This window comes from Elephantulus edwardii, unplaced genomic scaffold (genome assembly GCF_000299155.1).
Source record: "Elephantulus edwardii isolate Elephantulus edwardi_28Jun2011 unplaced genomic scaffold, EleEdw1.0 scaffold00011, whole genome shotgun sequence".
Lineage (NCBI taxonomy): Eukaryota > Metazoa > Chordata > Mammalia > Macroscelidea > Macroscelididae > Elephantulus > Elephantulus edwardii.
The window spans coordinates 1,463,311-1,478,654 of NW_006399761.1; positions in this window are offsets into that span (position 1 = coordinate 1,463,311).

Here is a 15,344-nt window from a genome sequence, read left to right on the forward strand (position 1 = left end):
GGTAAAGAGGGAAGGTGTGTCAGAGAGATTGGATCAGGATAGAACACGGTCCAGAGATGTTGTGTATCAGGTCACTATGAGTCACAGTCAACTCAACAGCACATCACAACAACAATGTTCTTCTGCTCTATTCACACAATAGCCTCTTGGTCTAGATAGAGGTTTCACATGAGCACAATTCAGTGTTCTGGGATTCCCATTCTTTTCAATGTCAGCCATAATTTGTCATGGTCCACACAGTTAAATGCCTTTGCAGAGTCAATGAAGCACTATTAGACATTCTTCTGGTATTCTTCCATGAAATTCTAGAATTTCATGCTAAAATTCTTTCATGCTAAAATTATGGAAGTCAAGGTATATAGACTTGACAATTGGGGCTATAATATTTTTTTCTAGTAATTCAAAATTATAGTCCAAGAATTTTAGGTAAACTCCATTTACTGTATACCATCAAGTCAGAATTGACCAATATCTGATTCTCAACAGGTTTTCTGAGGCAATATAATCAATCACATGGGAAGAGATTGTCCATCCTTCTCCTACAGAGTAGCTGGTAGCCTTGAACCAAATACCTTTGGGATTGTAGCACAGCTTCTTGTCACTAAGGCACCAGAGCTCCCTAAATTCCTTTAACACATGTAAAAATGTTTAAACTCTATAAAAATATCCTTCAGAGAAAAAAATTAATTTCTTACGGACCTCCAGAGTTGACATAAATCAATTTCATGAAAATGTAACTTAAAAGTGTAAAGCCCTGTTCACCTTTTTACAAAGATGGTGCCCAAAATAAAGAGGGATGCCGCAGGCCCTCCCAAAACTGAAGCCAAAGCAACGGTGTTAAAGACCAAGACAAGTACCCATAGCAGCAGCAACAAGAAAACAGATTTGCACAACACCCACCTTCCAGCAGCCTAGGGCGCCGAGACCCTGAAGGCAGCCCCAATACCCCTGGAAGAGCACCCTCAGGAGAAAGAAGCTTGACAACTATGCCATCAAGTCTCCCCTGACCACTGAGTCAGCCATGAAGAAGACAGAAGATAACAACGCACTCGTGTTCATTGTGGGTGTCAAGGCCAACAAGCACCAGATCAGACAAACTGGAAGAAACTCTATGACACTTATGTGGCCAAGGTCACCACCTTCATCATATCTGATGGAGAGAAGGCAGCCTGTGTTCCACCTGGTCCTTAGCATGATGCTTTGGATGTTGCCAACAAAATAGTCCAGCTAGCTAATTCTAAATACAGACTTTTTTCCCCTCACACACAGATTAGTTCAGAACATCTATGCTTACAGTTATTACATACCTAAAATGCCAAAAAGGTATATGCAGGAAATATAAGTATCAAATCTTTAAAATGTCTTCTTGTTGTTGTTGACTGCCTCTGAGTTGAGGACAACTCATAAGTGACCCTATGAACAAAATACCTAAAGCTTTTCTATAATTATTGTCATTTCTCAAAGTTCACAGAGTTTCCAGAGGCATGTCATTTAGGAAGTGGATGCCACTCCTGCTTTCTAAAAATGTTTAGTTAATCAAATTCATTTACTGCAATAGATAATATTGTTTAATTACACAACAAAAAAGGCATTTTGGGCTTAACAATCCTAAAACATATCTTAGAGCTACCATCTCCATTTAATCATTTTCTGATTTTTTTTTACTTCAACAGTACTAAAACTCACAAAGCATAAAGCACGTGGTGCAGGATGATGAGCTCAAAAATGTGTCTGCAAGCTGAATATAATCAAATAGCAAAGTTTAACAGCACAGCAAGCAATACATGTTAGAGAGGATAAAGAGAGATTGGAAAGCTCATGCAGTAGTGCTGGTGGCATGGTAAAATGATACAACTATTATGGAAGGCAGTTTGGTGTTGCCTCAAAAAAGGTGAACATAGCAATTCCATGTGACCCAGCCATTCCATTGCTGGGAATATACCGCAAGGAAATCAGAGCTGAGATATAAACAGACATAAGTACACCTATGTTCAGAGTGGGGTTAATCACAATAGCAAAAAAAAACCCCGGAAACAACCCAAAAGCCCATCAGCAAACAATGGATGGAAAAATGGTGATATATTCACACAATGAAATACTATGCAGCACTACAAGAACAAAAAAGTACTCATGAAGTATGATACCACTTGAGAGAGTCTAGAGAGCATTATGAGGAGTGAAATAACTCAGTCACAAAAGGACAAATACTGCATCAGATTGTGACTATGAGGATAGGAGGGTAACTGAAGGGGGAGGGAAGGGGAGAAGAATAGTACACGAGGCAAGTATCTCTCATTCTCCCTTGGAGTAACTGGTGGATTCTAACTACATGCCTTTCGGTTGGCAATGGCCTAGAAGAAGCTGAGATGCAATCCCAAAGGCACACGGTTCGAATCTGCCAGTTGCTCCATGGGAGAAAGATGGACAATCTCTTCCCATGCAATTAACTGCCTCTGAAAACCTACCGGAGGGGTCAGCTACGGGTTGGTTTTGACTTGACGGTACAAACCAACAAAAGGCCACCAGAGCTTGTGCAATAAATACAGTCACTAGGTGCCACTGAATGTAGCACAAAGCAACCCTTGAATGACAGATCTGAACCCCTTGCCAACTGGACACATTTGAGCCCACTGCTGTCTTCACTGTGTCAAACCACCTGGTTGAGGAGTTTCCTCTCCGTCACCATTCCTCCATGATGTCTTTCTCCAATGAATAGCCTCTCCTAGCAACATGCCCACAGTCTGTGAGATCTTTGTCTCTAAGGAGCACTCTGGCTGCACTTTCTCCGAGACATATCTATCTGTCCTTTTCATTGCTGCAGAGAGCTGAACAATGAATAAGCATGGCAAAAAGATTCCACGCCTTTGAACTGTGGTGCTGGAGAAGAGAAATATATGTTTATTGAGTAGACACAAATGTTCATTGAGTCATTAAGTGAGGTACCACATAAATATTAATAAAATAAATGAACTGTGGACTCACCCTTTTTTTTTTGCATGAACTGTTTTTTAAAAAGTTTACAGCTGGATTTGTGGGGACTCAGAACAAGTGTGGGAAACGGGTGCTTATGTGCTTCAGTGTCTGTCGTAACATTACTGTATGCTTCTGTCATTCATTTCCTTTTTTAAATTTCCCATCTCCTTCTAAATTAAGCTACCTGGCTATGTTTTCTGAGTCTCTGTAAATGGTCTTAAAAGTTTTTGTGAATAAGACAAGGGATAAATAAGTCTCTTTATCAATTATATATAGAGTTAAAATCTTAGCACTTCTTAGTACTCTGGCAATGAAACCCTTTGATCACATGTTAATTCTCTGGGATAGCTGAGATTTGCTAACACACTAATATTTAAAGGTAATTCTATCCACGTCCCGAAATGTGTCATTTCAGCCATCTCTGGGTATTGTGTTTGTGACAGACACCTTCCTAATAAGGACGGGTAATTAGACATACAATAAGGAGCCTTGTTATAGAAATGTTATGCATCTTGGACCAAAGAATAATTTATCATTAATGGGTTTCCAAAATGTCTTGGCATCATATTAATAATTAAATGATTCGCCTTTATTTGTGCTCGGTTTTGGGAGAGAGATTCATCAGGGGAGCTGGGTATTGAGGGAAAATCTGATCATTTTAGAGAATGAAGTAAATAAAACATTATAAAGTAAAAATATTCCAATCTAAGCACCTACTAAAAATCTCAAGCATTTAAATCTCTGACAAAGACTATGCATATATGAGAGTCACTCTCATGTCTGAAATTTGACAACAATCCACCTCTCTGGTCATATTCATTTAAAACACTAACTTCAAAGATTAGTCACTTAATATTCTTTTCTCCTTCAAAGAAAACAATTTTCAGATCTCATTAATCAGAACACCCTTTTACCACAAAAGTTAAACTGTTTCAGCAGCCTAATTGGATTCACCAACTAAACGTACATCTCTTCAGTCCAGCTCTCCAGGCCCTTTGCTCCCTGGAGAATACAAGACCAGCCCTTCTTTTGGGATTCTGGCAGAAAACAGTGTGGATTTGATTTATTTATAAGGCTCATTTAAGTCAGCCTCGTCCTACAGGACATACTGCAAAAGAGGAGGGAGTGGGAGTAAAAAGACAGATGGATAATAATCATGTGTCATAGATAAATGACAATTTTTAAAGAATTTGATAGGGTGTGGGCTGGGAATTTTTTTTTTCACTCCAGAGGGTGGAGAAAAGGCAAGACAATAGGCCAGACCCTGCCTGATTCGCATCCTAAAGCAGTGTCCCTTCCCTTCCCCCCTCCTCCAACACCAGGTAGGCTCCAGATTTCAAAACAAGCGCACAGCTCCTGCCTCCCCCACCCAGTGTCTCTGCTCCTGGCTGCCTCCTATCAGAGGAAGGGAGGCAGGGAGCGTTCAAGGGAGTGGAAGCTCAGATGGAAAGACTATCACGACCCCCCTGGGGACAGTGGCCTTTCCCCCCTCCAAAGTGGTTGAGAGGCATTAAAATCAAACCCACCGGGGGCTAGGTCACGTGCCAGCTCCCCTCATCAAGAAGCATGTCTGCGGCGCTCAGCGAGCACCGTCGCCAGGCCCCAGGGGACACCCCAACCCCACACAGCTGCTCCCCCAGGCTCCCCAAGGAGGGAGGCTGCCAGGCGCTAAGGATGCAAATGACCCCAAACGAAGCACGTTCTCCCCTCCCAAGCCAGACAGCTAAGAAAGCCCCACCTGCCAGACGTCATTCTCAAGGCGAATCCCACTGTCCCCCTTGCAGAAGGCAACGCCAAACAACCCCAGATTTCAAAGGACCATTCTCAGCAGAAACCTTTGGGTTCAGCACACAGTGTGGCGAGAAAGGGGGTGCCTCGCAAACGCACCAAAACAGAGCCTCACCTGTCTGCACCAGCCGGCGCCCCCACCCCGCCCTCACCCCTGCATGGTTTTGAAATGCCACTAAGGCCACCCCCACCCCAAGGCAGCGCCCATTCTCAGGAGCGTCTTACCTCCTGCGCTACAGCGTCTCCATCTCCGATCTTCCACTGGGGGTGATTTTTTGCAGAAGAGGGAAGGTTTTAATTCGCTTGGTGAATCCGCCCAGCTAATCTTCAGAGAAATGTTTTCTGCTCATCCTGCAGTCACACTGGTCACAGCGGCGGGAAGGGGGGCTCTAGGCTGCACGCATCCCACCGGCCACGCAGCGCTTTCGTCCTGGGAGTGACCACAGACAACCGAGGCTGCGGTTCCCCGGACAAAGGTGCACGCTCCAGCTCCGCCCTTACAGAGCTGGCTGCAGAATGCAATCCATCGTCTGCACCGGCTGGAAGGAAATGAGCGCTCCCGGCGCCAAGTGCGCTCACAAAAGGATGCTTCTCGCTGTCTGCAGAGCCCCCTCTAGCGGGCCGCCAGGACGGGGGACCCCGCGAGGGACGCAGGAGACGAGGCGCTGCAGCGCCCGCCCGCAGTGCCTGCAGCCCGGCCCTGCCGCAGTGCCAGCCCGGACCACACGCGAGGGCGGCTCGCCAACCACCGCGCCACAGCCCTGGGCTCCCGCCACGCCCCAACCCACTGTGGTGCACCATCCCTCTGCTCCTGCGGTCCCCCAGCCCACGGGGCCCCAACTCACTGTGGTGCATGAGCCCTCTGCTCCTGCGGTCCCCCAGCCCACGGGGCCTCAACCCACTGGGGTGCCCATGCCCTCTGCTCCTGCGGTCCCCCGGCCCACGGGGGCCCCAACCCACTAGGGCACCCAGGCCCTCTGCTCCTGCGGTCCCCCGGCCCACGGGGGCCCCAACCCACTAGGGCACCCAGGCCCTCTGCTCCTGTGGTTCCCCAACCCACTATGGTGCCCTCTCTGCTCCTGCAGCCCACTGCAGCCCCCACCCACTGGGGCCCAATCCACTGGGGCCCCCAGCCCTCTGCTCCGGCAGTTTGCTCATCTGCTGTCAGCCCAGGCCCTTTGTCCACATGCTTGCCACCTGGGCATTGCGAACTGTCCACATCAACCCAAAGACAATTCAAGGATTTTCTAACTAGGAAGAAAATCTGGAATGTGAGCTCCCTTAGGGGTGTTATCTTCACAGCGATTAAAGAAAAACGAAAAAAAGAGTGGGGGGATGACACAAACCTTGCACTTGGAATGTTACTGTCTTGGAAGTACATCTTACTTTGTTGTTGTCGTTGTTGTTGTGTACCGCAGAGTCGGAACCAACCTATAGCTGACCCTCCAGCGGGTTTTCAGAGGCAGTTAATCCAATGAGAGGAGATTTCCTTCTCCAGCAGAGCAGCTGGTGGCTTCAAATTGCGTGCTTTTGGGATTGCAGTGCAGCTTCTTGCCACTAGGCCACCAGAGATCCCTCTTACTTTAGAAGATGAATTACTTTATAGCAATTATTTAAGTTCAAAATAGAAACTATTCCTTTCCTAAATCAGACTCAGTTTCCAATATCATTAGGAGCAGTCAATGGCTCACAGCAACCCTATGAAAACCAGATCTGAGCCCTGCCCTGTCCTGTGCCGTCCTCATAGTTTCTGACAGTCTCAAGCACAATGCTGTAGTCACTGTGTTAATTCATCTGGTTGAGGGTCCTCCTTTTTTCTCAACCCTCCACCTTTCCAAACATGATATCCCTCTCCAGAGATTGGCCTCTCTTAACGACATACCCAAATACCTGAGACAAAGCATTTCCACCCTTGCCTCCAAGAAGCACTCTGGTTTCCATTTCTCCAAAAGATTGTTGTTAGGTTCTGTCTAGTCGAGTACAACTCATAGTGGCCCTATGAAGAATAAGTTTTGAATCCTACAAATAATAAAGTCTTGCCCTACCTGTGTCGTTCTCACATTTCCAACTTGTTCAGGTCCATTATCAGTCACTGTACCAATCCATCTCATTCACAGTCTCTCTTTTGCTGGTCTTCCACCTTTCCCAGCGTGGTGTCTTACCATTGTTGGCACAGTGGGGAAGGAAATGTGCTGATGATCTTAGATGTCATGTGGCCAAGTGCCACACACAGTGATCCTTTCAACAACAGACCTGAACCTTGTCTGATCCTGTGTCATCCTCATCATCTCTGACACGCAGGAGCCCATTTGCTTCAGTCACTGTGTCAATCCACCTCATTGATGGTCTTCCTCTCTTTTGCTACCCTCCTCTATCTTTCCAAGCACAATGTCCCTTTCCAAGAAACAGCCTCTCTGAATAACATGCTTGCAATATGTGAGATGAAGCTTCACCATCTTTGCCTCCAAGGAGCACTGTGGTTGCACTTCTCCAAGACATATATGTTCATTCTTTTGGCAGTCCATGAGATATATACTCAGGACTCTTTTAAAAATTTTGTTAAGTGCTATTGAGTCAACTCATAGTGACCCTATGCACAATGGCTCTGAACTCTGCTATACCTTGAGCCAATCTCACTGTCTCTGACACCCCTACCCTCAATACGCCAGTAACTGTGTCAATCCATTTCATCTGGGTTCTTCCTCTCTTGTGCTGTCCCTCGACACTTCCAAGAACGACATTCTTCTCCAAAGACTGGTCCCTCATGGCTACATGCCCAAAGTAGATGAGACAGAGTCTCAAAATCCTTGCCTCCAACAAACAGCTTGGTTTCACTCTCTCCAGGTCAAATCTGTTTGTTCTGTTGACAGGCAATATTATGTTCAAGACTCTTCTCCAGAACCACAACTCAAAGGCATCAATTCTTCTATCATACTTCTTCACTGTCCAGCTCTCTGATGCATAGCAAGTAACTGTGAAGACCATGGCCTGGATCAGGCACACCTTAGGCTCTATACTGACATTGTTGCTCTTCAGTACTCTGGAGAGGTCCCTAAAAACAATTTTTTTTCATGCACTTTGTCTTTTAATTTCCTAACTCCTGGTACCAAGAGTGTTGACTGTAGAACCAAGTAAGCTAAAATTGTTAACAATCTCAATCTTCTCATCTATCATGATGCTGCTAATTGGCCCAGTGGTGAGAATCTTCCTTTTTTTTTAGTGGAGTTTCAATCCATATTGCAGATTATAGTCCTTGAACCTCTGCAACAAATGCTTCAGGCCCTCCTCAGTTTCAGCAAATAAAGTTGTACCATCTGCATAAAGCAGGTTGTTGAGTCTTTCTCCAATCCTGATGTCACATTCCTCCTCATAAAGTCCAGCCTCTCAAATGATCTGTTCTGCATAAATTGAAAAGTTGTGGAGACAGGACACATCCCTGACACACCCCTTTCCTGATTTTGAACCATGCAGTGCTTCCTTGCTCTGTTCTGACGACTGCCTCCTGGTCCAAGTACAAGCTTCACATGAGCACAGTCAAGTGTCCTGGGCTTCCCATTCTTCTCTAGGTTAGCCACCATTTGTTGTGATCCACGTAGTCAAATACCTTGGCACAGTCAATGAAACACAGACATTCCTCTGGTACTCTCTGCTTTCAGCCAAGATCCACCTGACATACATAGATACATATTTTACAGAGAGTTTGGGTTTTCATTCATTCATTGCTGCACATTCTTCTCCCTCCCCCAGTCCACTTTGCAATGCACCTCTTGTTCTACATGTTCATATATATAGTGTCTAATCATACATTCCTCAGTTTCCCACCTCATCTATTCCAATGCAGTGTTCATTATCTATCCACTCTTTTCCTATTCTCCTCCCAGCCCGTCATGTAAATCCCGTTTATAACAGCAGTGTTCTTCAGCAGCACCTGCACCACTTCCACTACCTCTAACTTGACCATTACCTCAACTCCCACCACAACCTCCAACACTTCCGTGACCACCATGATGCCTCCTTCCCCACTCAGAACTTCTCACTCATTCCCATTCCTTCTTCAGAATCACTGAGTTTACAAACCCTCTCCCCATTCTCCTGTCAAAACTTGATAGAACAGCTACAACAAACACAGTGACACAGGGTGGCACTTTTTCTCTCTCCCATCCCCCAGGACCTACCATCTCCTTGGCCAAGCCAGGAAGTGCTATGTTCATTGAAACACTTCAGGTGGTTATAGTACTATTACTATCAAGCAGCAGGGTTCTCTGGGAAGCTGAGAAAGCTTTTTGTTGTTGTTGTGTACTGTAGAGTCAGAACTGACCCATAGCTGACCTCCAGTAGGTTTTCAGAGGCAGTTAATTGCACAGGAAGAGATTGTCCATGTTTTTCTCACAGAGCAGCTGGTGGCCTTGAACTGTATGCCTTCAGGACTGCAGCACAAGTTCTTGCCACTAGGCCACCAGAGCTCCAAGCCTTTAGAGCCCTGAAATTACCGACCTAGTGTGTACTCCTCCAAAGCTAAACCCACAAAGAAAGCGCAACTTTCACTTAGTCCAGAAGGTTCATAAAGTCCCTTGACTCTTCCCGAAGACTCAAAAATTTCTCCTTCTTGTACATGATTCCATTTTTTCCAAACTGAAAATAGCAAAGCTTTCTTGCTCTTGGGAATGTTCTGAGGACTTTACTGCTCTGTATTTTCACTCCCTTGATCCATTGAAGAGGGCCTTCTGGGGGCACAGTCCCTGGACAGTCGTAATGTTAATGAAGAACGACACTCCTCTAGTAGTTCAAGTTTACCAACTGCTCCCTCCTCAGGAGGCAGAGACACAGACAATCCCACCCATGCAGTTTCCAAGCCCAGAAACCCAAATGGAGGCTCAGCTATGAGTTGATGGCAACGAGCGTGGGAAATCAAGAACCCTATGAGGGTGATACTATTCCAATTTTAGAGATAAGACATTAAGGCACAGAGAGGTTAGGTAACTTGCCTGAAGACACACAGCTAAAGGGTGGCAGAGCCAGGATTTAAACCTACAAACTCTGGCTCCAGAGCTTGCAGCTGTATTCACTACAATGCTCTCATCAAGAGACAAGGAAACAGACTGTAAAGGGCAGAACTGCTACGAGGCACTGGAATGGCTCCACCATACATTCTTTGTTATTATTATTAATTTTAATGAAAATTTATAGAGACTTTGGATTTTCATTCATTCATTGTTGCACTTTTCTTCCTGCCCACCCCCTCCCCCAGTTCGCTCTTCTCTTTGAAAAGTAAAATCCTTTCATTGTTATACAATCCCTCCCCACAAGTTCAATCCACTAGGCAGACTTCATTCTGGACTCCTGTCATGACAATAATACCTAATCATATAACCCTTTTAAACAGTTCTCTCCCTCATCTGTTTTAATGCAGTATACATAATTTATGCCATCTTTCTCACTCTCCCCAACCCCGACCCTGGAGGACATTGAGTGAAATATCTCAGTCACAAAAGGACAAATACTGCATATTCTTTAAAACATGACTGTGCCTCTCAAGTCATGTCAAGATTTTAAAATTAAAAAACAAAACAAAAATAAAGTGCATCCCCAGTTTTCCCCAGACACCATCTGAGTACCAAGTGCTGAGAAGGGTGGCACCAACCTGAGACTTTAGGCACTGTTCAAATGTCATACAGGAAACACGCTTTCTTTTCGGAATGTCCATACCAACCATTAGAAGTGGACACTCCTAGAGGTACATGGTTCAAATCCACCAGATGCTCTGCTGGAGAAGGAGGGGCAATCTCTTCCAGTACCAGTCAGATCTGATTTGACGGTACATGTAAAAATAATACAATTTAAAAAAAAAAAGAAGAAGTAGTGGACGCTCCTGAGGTCCTTTCACACTCAAGTCCAGTTTACTTTGAAAATCAGCAAATCGAGTCATAGCAGTCACTGGCTGCAGACTGTCACAGAAAGACCACAAGAATTCAGAGTTCCAACTGCAGAAAGGCCCAGAGACTCGGCCCTCAGAGACACACACACACACAGAGGAGACACTTCTCACTCTAGGAAAATTTGACCAGCCACGAGTGAATGGCCAGATGCTGCTGTGCCATCCGATTGCCCAGGACTCATAGCGATGCTGCGACCAACCAATCAGACCCTGGCCCTGGCCGCAGCATCCTGTCCATCTCCCACACGCTCTAGTGCTGGTGTTACAGTCACCGTGTCAGTTCATCTGAGTCTTCCTCTCCTTCTCTACCTTTCCAAGCACAATGTCTTTTTTTTCCAAAGACTGGTCCCTCCTAACAACATGCTCGAAGTATTTCCTGGCTAGCTGACAATAACATTCTTTCTAATCTTTAAGTCTTTTGGTAAGTGTTTCTAGCCAGCAATGACGTAAAGAGAGCAGATGGCAGTTAGCAGACACTGGCAGTGTCTGTGCTGGGCAGCGTCTAAGACAGCCCCCGCCTCCTGGTACGCTGGCCCTGGTGTAATCCCTTCCCTTGGGCACTGGGAAACTTGGGACTTGCTTCTTGGAATACAGCAAAGGTGTGATTACGTAAGATTTATCATCTCACCTGCAAACTCACTCTAATGCCTCTTCTTTTTAAAGGGTCAAGCTAGTAAGACCAGTATGTCACTTTCCTGAGGATACTGCCCAGCTGGCAGACAACAGGAAAGGCAGGCCCTCAGCCCTGGAAGTCCGTGGTGTTAGGTGCCTCTGAGCCCGCGCATAGTGACCTCGTGGAGAGAAGAAAACTCCCTGATTCTGAAGGACCCTTCCCATTTCTGGGTTGCTCACTGTTGCAGCTACTCTGTCAAGGTGTTTGAGGGCCTCTTTTTTTTGCCAAGCAGGATGCCCTTCTCCGAGGACTAGCCCCTCCTGAATAACATGCCATGGTGGTGTTATATGCTCTTGAGTCATTTGCTACTCATAGCGACCCTCTGTACAACAGCCCTGAAACCTGCTCTATCCTGTGTCAACTTTACTACCTCTGACACCTCAGTAACTGTATCAAACCATCTCATCAACAGTCTCCCTTTCTCTGTCCTTCCACCCTTCCAAGCATGACGTCTCTCTCCAAGGAGCAACCTGGGTTTATCCTCTTAAGACGAACCTGGTTGTTCTCCTAGCAGTCCATGACATATTCAATACTCTTCTCCAGCACCACAGCTCAAAGGCATCAATTCTCTATCATCTCTAGTCATTGTCCAACTCTCTGATGCATAGCAAGTAATTGCAAAGACTACGGCCTGGATCAGGCACATCTTAGTGCCCAGACTGATGTCATTGCTCTTCAGTACTCTGGAAAGGTCCCTGACAGTTGACTTTCCCAATGCAATTCATCTCTTGATTTCTTGGCTGCTTGGTACCAAGAATGTTGATTGTGGAGCCAAGCAAATTAAACCTGTTTACAATCTCAATCCCTTCACCATCTATCTTCATACTGCCAATTGGCCCAGTGGTGAGAATCTTTGTCTTCTTGATATTGAGCTTCAATCCATATTAAAGGCTGCAGTCCTTGACCTTCTGCAACAAGCACTTCAGGTCCTACTCGGTTTCAGCAAGCAGGACTGAGTCATCTGCATAATGTAGGTTGTTCATGCGTCTACCTCCAATCCTGATGCCACATTCCTCCTCATAGAGCCCAGCCTCCTGGATGACCTGTTCTGCATATAGATTGAAAAGGTATGGAGGCAGAATACATCCCGAGCATACACCCTTCCCGATTTTGAACCATGCAGTGTCTCCTTTGTGTATGAGACCAAATTTCACCTTGCTTCTAATGAGCATCCTGACTGTACGTCCTCAAAGACAGATTTGCATGTTCTTCTGGAAATCCATAGTATATTCAATATTCTCCACCAACAAATACATTTCAAAGGCTTTCACTCTCCCTTCAGCTTTCCATAGTCATGTTCCCAATTTCACTTGGATGTGAAGCAACTGAAAAGTACTATGTCTTGAGTCAGGAACTCCTTAGTTCCCTAAGTTATAGCCTTGCTCTTTAGCACTTTAAAGAGGCCATTTTCAACAGATCTGCCTGTCGTAATTCATTTGATTCACTGCCTGCTACTTCCTTGGGTGTTGATGGTGAATTCATGTAACATTAAATCCTTGACAAGTTCAAACTCGTCTTCATTTATCATGATGCTTTTTATTGGTCCACTTATGAGTATTTTGGTTTTGTGTGTTCACCTCTGCTCTGGGCCAGGTCTATGTTCTGGTTTCCCATCGTCGTGGGCAGAGGACCAAGGTGGCAGGAGGAAGGTGAGTACTCAAGAGACCTTCAAGCTGTACTGAGGTAATAGCCTGAGGTTGCTGGGATGCTGAACCGTGTGCCAGTGGGGTGTAAAATGCCATTATAGTTACCCATGGTGGATAATATTTGGTGGAGCTTCCAGTTCAAGACAGGTTTGGAAGCAGGAGTGGCATCCACTTCATAAACAGCCTGCCTCTGAAAACTATGAACTTTGATAAATGCCATAAGTTATAGAAAGGCTTCCAGCCTTTTGGTCATAGGGTCGCTATGAATCATGCTCGACTCGACAGCAATCAACAAGTGTTGAGGTACAGCCATGCTGAAGTTTATTATGCAATAAAACACAGGTAGACATCTTTCTGGTGTTCTCTGCTGTCAATCAAGATCCATCTGCTGTAAGCAGTGGCATCCCTTGTACCATATCCTCTTCTGAATCCAGCTTGAATGATGGGCAGTTCCCTGCTGATACATTCCTCCAGCCATTATTTATAGTCAACTTACATGTACTATTGATATTGTTCTATAATTTCCACATTCTGCTGGATCTTCGCTCTTCTGAACAGTACAAATATAGATCTCTTCTAGTCAGTGGGCCTGTCTTCCAAATTCCTTGGCAAAGACCCATCCCAAGTTGCATCCATTTGTTGAAACATCTCGACTGGTATTCTGGGAATTCCTAGAGCCGTGATTTTTACCAGGACTTTCTCATACATCACCTACTGAAAGGGCTGAGCAATGACCAATTCTTTCTGGTACCATGACTATGCATTCCTCCCATCCTCTTCTGATACCAAGTCAGCTAATGTTGTGCCACCAGAATACCTCAGGCTTGCAACTAGGCTTGAATTTGCCCTTCAGCTCTTTGTGCTTGAAATGCCAAACACATTCCCTAACTTTAGATCTTTGCACTTCTCATTGTAATCCTTTGTCTGCATTGTAATGCTTGAGCTGCCCTGTGAAATCTATTCCGCTCTCCATCATTTCTTCTATTCACTATTGTTCTCTACTTTCTAGAGCAAGTCTCAGCGTCTCCTCCAACATCAATTTTGGTCTTTCTCCCCCTTTCTAATGACTTTTCCTTTTTTTTTTCCTTTGTTGTGTACCATCGAATTGGGTCCAACTGGCACAGGAGGAGATTGTCCCTCCTTCTCCAGCAGTGCATCTGGTGGATTTGAACCACACGCCTTCAGGATTGTAGCACAGCTTCTTGCCATTATCTGATGACTTTCTGCTCTCTTCACAGATGATGTCTTCATGTCATCCTACAATACAGCTAGCTGGTTGGTCATTCTATACATCCAATCTCTTCTTGGGATGATCTTCAAATCCAGCTGGCCTAGGTCAAAGGGCATGTTTTGACTCCCACAGGTTTTTTCCCCAAGCACGACAACTCCTTCTCTAAAACTGGACTCCGTGAGGGTCTCAGGGGCTGGCTTTTCAGAAGCAGGCTGTCATTGCTCTCTTCCATCCTTAGGTGGACTCAAACTTCCAGCCTCTTGGTCAGTAGCTGTGCACATGAACCATCTGCACCACAAGAGAACTCCATTCCTCCTCCTCACCCCCTCTATCCACAGGCAGCTTCCAGAATGGAGGTTATTTTTCAGTGACGTCCACTTGCCCTGCAAAATTGCTATTCCTGAAGTTGTCACAGCTTACAGAGCTGGTCTTGGAATTTAGGGCTGATGGTTCAGACACTTGGGAATTTTATATTGGAGACCACGATTGTCTCTGCTATGGAATGCCCCTCAGGTGGTAGATGGCTCTCCTTTTTCATTCCAACAGACATGGTACAGGGTGCACACAATTCACATCAGTACAGATGTGAGTTGCAGAATACAGCTCTGCACCCTTACCCTGAGACCCAACTCCACAGAGGTCTGCATTCATAAGCAACAAGCACAGATGCCCACTGCCTAGAGGAGTTCTGCAAGTCTGTGAGGCTACTGCAAAGGTGGGTGCAGGAGAAAGGAGATGTGCTCATCCTATTCAACCTAGGAGACATCGCAGCACAATGAATTAAGTATTGGGCTGCTGGGAGGTCAGTGGTTCAAGCCCATCTGCTACGACGAATCAGAATGGACTCAAGAGCAGTTGGTTTGGGTGATGTTCAACTTAGTCCTGTGGGAACGGGAGTGGCTCTGAAAAGGGCTAATGGTTTTGCCGTTCTTCAGCATTTTTGTTCTATCAATATCTCCATTTCCTCTCTAATGAAGAAGGCTGGTCTCTCATCAATCCTCACTCCAGGATTCCTCAATTCCAACTATTTCCCTCCAATGAAGACAAGTAAAGGTCAAAAACACAGTAACCACCACCTTCCTTCATGGTGAGGAGGCA